The following is a 4,428-nucleotide window of genomic DNA, read 5'->3' as shown; positions in this document are numbered from 1 at the left end:
TGGACTTTGTCTCATTCCATTATTTTACAAACTTTTTCAGAGTAGGCAACAGTCTTTTAAGACAACTTTTTGGTGGCTAACAGTAGTTAGACTAACTACTGATGGAGGCTAAACTTTTGTAATGGAGATATTAGATGATGTACATCTTAGAATAGGCTTGACTCATTCTTTTGTATATTATAGTGGTTGTGACTTTATCCCCACTGATGGGACAAACTCATTATATGTAATTATTTATTCAGACCTCTATTCTTTTGTGGCTAATGGTCCTTGTAATTATTGTTTAGAGTTCTGACTTATTTTGAGAGTATATTCAATGGAATTATTATGATAATTCTTGATGTTGGTACTTGATATGATTTATGTGGATTGGATTGTCAAAAAGGAAAAATCTACAGGTACTTTGAGACATCTTTCTCATGTTTTGGACCCTTTGGGGTTTGGGGCGTGACAATGTGAGTGTTAAGTATAAGAAATTACTTAATCGTACTCATCACAAACACGAGCCCCAAAGCTCACTTGCTTAATTGTGCATTAAAATGCTCATCTAAGCTATAAATGATACAGAGTTTAGAAAACTTTGTTTCAATGGTCATCCAAGGTACACAAACACACACTGTTTTTGTATTTTTCTGATTTTTCATTTTTTTTTTATGAAAAGCAAAATAAACAAAAATTGAAAAATAACCAAACAAAAACATAAAAGAAAACACATAAAGCATAAAACTAGACTAACTCTAAACAAGAAACCAAAATAAACAAGTAATGCATAACCAAAAAAGAAGAGAGAAAAAAAAGTGACTAAATCACTTAGAGCCTTTTTTCCTTCCACACCTTGGAAGAACCTTTTCCTTTAAGTAAACCATTGATCTGGTGGTGAGGGGGAAGAGTTGAAACTGTTCAAGTTCGAAAGGAATATGGGGGCCTTGAGAAGATCTCCAAAAGGGGCAAATGAGGATGGAAACTAATTTGGTTTCCAGACGAGATCATACTATTACTTTGTTGAGTGACTAACCACTTGTAGTAATTTGGACGAGTATGCCGTGAAGCTCCACAGTGATGACAGAGATGCAGCTTCTTCGGTTGAGACTTTTGGTTGTTAACCTTATTAGTCCTAGGGTTTATAGTCTCTTTCTTTTCAACCTTAAAGGGTGCTCACAGAATAGATTTGCCCTTGTCTACATTCTTACTAGTTGTTTCAGTTTTACATTCATTGTTCTCAAAATTAACATTATTAGCAAGTGAGACAAACACAATAGTACTAGATGAGGCAATATTAAGAGAAGAGAAATCATTCCCCAAGCCGGTTTAATCAAAAGTAGCTTTTTGAAAGCTTAGCATCTCATCAAGCTTTGCACTGGAAGTCCTCTCCAATTGAGCTCTAACTTGAAATAGTTCTACCTCAAGCTTCTTTGTCTTTTCATCAAGGAATTGTTCTCGAATCGCAAAGCTCCAATGGTTTGATTGGCTTCATTTTGTAGAGAGCTCTTCTCGATTAAGCTCCACGTTACTCAATTTCTTGGTGGCCAACCTATACAGTTTCTCATGCTTCTCGGAAACCTTGTACAACTTAGCATAGGCTGTATGGATGTCATCTTGTTCATCCATTTTCTTAAACTTGGACTTTAACAAGTCCTCTTCTTCATCTACCTCTTCTACAATCTCCTCAGTAGAATGCACTGTGGTAGTGAAGGCATTTAAGATTCCCTTGTCATCATTGTCATTTAACTCATCCTCAGGCTAGGTGTCACTCAAGGTAGCAACAAGAGCCTTACTTTTCCCAATTGTCTTAAGATATGTTGGACATTTTTTTTCATGTGCCTAAAACCTTGACATTTGAAGCACTTTGGTCTGGAGGGAATGGTGTACTGACCTCAATCCTTTGCATCCTTCTTTCCTCTGTCTTGGCTCTTGAATTGAGAAGAACTGGATTGCTTTCGGTCTTTATCAAATCCTTTCACATTGTCATTTTTCATAAACTTCTTGAATTGCCTCGTGATGTAGGATTTCATATTAGAATCTTCATCATCAGAAGATTCATCAGTCTCATTGCTTTTGGACTTTAATGCCATGCTCTTACTTTTGCTTGGTTTCTTGATCCTGGTTAAACCCAATTCATAGGTTTGCAAGTTGCCAACCAGCCCCGTCAAACGAATTTTGTCAATGTCCTTTAATTCTTCAATGGTGGTGACCTTGGCATGAAATCTCTCACGTAGAGATCTGAGCACTTTTCTTTAAACCTTGGGTTTGAGAATAGTTTTCCCAAGATTAAAGGAAGAATTGACTTTGTCCTTCAGCTTGGCATAAAACTCGTCAAAAGATTCATCCTCCTACATCTTAATCTCTTCAAAGCCCATAGTAAACCTTTGAAACTTTGAATCCTTGACAGCCTTAGTCTCTTCATAGGTTGTCTAGAGGATAGTCCATGCTTCCTTAGCAGTTTCAGTAGATGATATCTTCTTGAACTCTTCATTGGTGACTGCACTGAATAAAGCATTCAATGCTCTGCTGTTGTTTTTCACTTTGATCTTGGCATCATTTCAATCAGCTGGCATTGCCTATGGCTTAGTCCAACCAATCCCCACAACTTGCCACACCTTCTCATCTAAAGACTACAAGAAAACTCTCATGCGTACTTTTCAGTATGCATAGTTAGTGCCATCAAATGAATGAGGTATAATTAGAGATTATTCTCTATCCATGACAAATAGGAGTCAATAGATCACACGGCAAAGATTAACCTTAATCAAAGTGTGCCCGCTATAATACCACTTGATAGGCCAAAAATGTATTGACCCCTTTAGTAGATTAATCAATTAATTAGCCAAGTGAATTAATTAGATTAAATTACATGCAATAATTGTGGTAGCACAAACAAATCACCAGCTAAATTAAATGCAGTAGAAAGTAAATTTGACACAGGTGATTTGTTTACGAATGGGAAAAACCACTGAGAAAAAACCCCACCAGGTGAATTTTAGGTCACCATTCTCGAGAATTCACTATTATCAAAACAAGCGATTACAAGCAAAAAGAATCTCAGTACCTAATACCAACCTAAAGCTGAACCCTTACCCCAATAACCAATTGGACTTGTGATGTAGTGGCAATCTCTCCTATCAATGTACAAATCCCAGTACGTGATTAACTAATGATATACGAATCCTAGTACGTAACTAACACACCAACTTAAGGAAGATGTTGGCTGCAAATTTATTCAGTTCATCCAACAATGAAGATCAATATGCTCCCTGGTCAAAAAATCCTTGGCGCAAAGGCGCAGTAGCTTCTAGAGAGAATATGATGAACTAGGGCAAATTCTGTCTTCGGTCACAATTTACATGCACAATGACTTTGCATCAAGTTGCATCACTTTGCATCACTTGTGACGACCCTTAAAATAATCCTTATATATGTCTAAAGTTGTGAGAAAAAAAATCCTACACAAATACACATGGATATGCGTGAAATCAGATCTGAAAATTTTAATTTTGTAATTCTCAATAGATACAGCTTTCGTTGAGTTGCTGTCGAGCTTCATCATTAAACCTCGATAGAAATGAATCTGTCGATTTTTAATGAACAACACTTCTGCACTTGTTTCTTGAACAGATTTGCATGTCTTCAATACTAAACTTGAACTCTTGTTCCTTGAAGTACTAAACATATCCTAGATCTACCTAATTACAAGTAAAATGTGTTTTGTCAAAAGATTAGTCAATTTACATAATATATGTGTCTAATAAGTCTCACATATCTCCTAACATCATTGCCTCGGAATTTCCCCAAAATAGTAGCATAGAGATCCAACTTTATTATTCTCACTTGCAAAATTAGATATAACAGTGCTAGTAATATAACAATTTTTGTAACTAATGATATGATAAATTGTGATTACAGCAGCATCATAACTTTCATTAACATACTGTAACTCTCAAATAAAAATAAATATAAATAAAAAATAAAAAAGCAACTATATTGTAACTCAATCACAATGTGTAATGTGTAAAGTGTAAACAGTTTTTGTCCCTAGGCTAATTGATTCACGAAAGTTGGGTCGTTGCATGCATTTGTCATCATCAAAGCTAGAGAGTAAATACGATTTTTCCCTTAAATTGTTGACATATTAAGATATGGGCCATATCGGCCGATGGCAATCTCATGAAGTTATCCATGTTAAGCATATAGGACGATAAATGAGAACTATATCAATTGAGAATTTGAAATCGAAACATATTTAAGTATAACCACTTGACCCAATCCAACCAGAACCATGTATATTTATAAGAGATTAAATATATAAGTTTATTTTGATTTTTAACTATGCTACTAATTTTATCTATGTGTTCTTAATTTATTTTTTGAGATAATTTTTTTCTTTTAATGCTCCATCACATGAATATTTGAATTTAGGAGTCCCACTTTTTT

Source organism: Castanea sativa, chromosome 5, assembly GCF_040712315.1.
Source record: "Castanea sativa cultivar Marrone di Chiusa Pesio chromosome 5, ASM4071231v1".
Lineage (NCBI taxonomy): Eukaryota > Viridiplantae > Streptophyta > Magnoliopsida > Fagales > Fagaceae > Castanea > Castanea sativa.
This window is presented reverse-complemented; position numbering follows the sequence as displayed.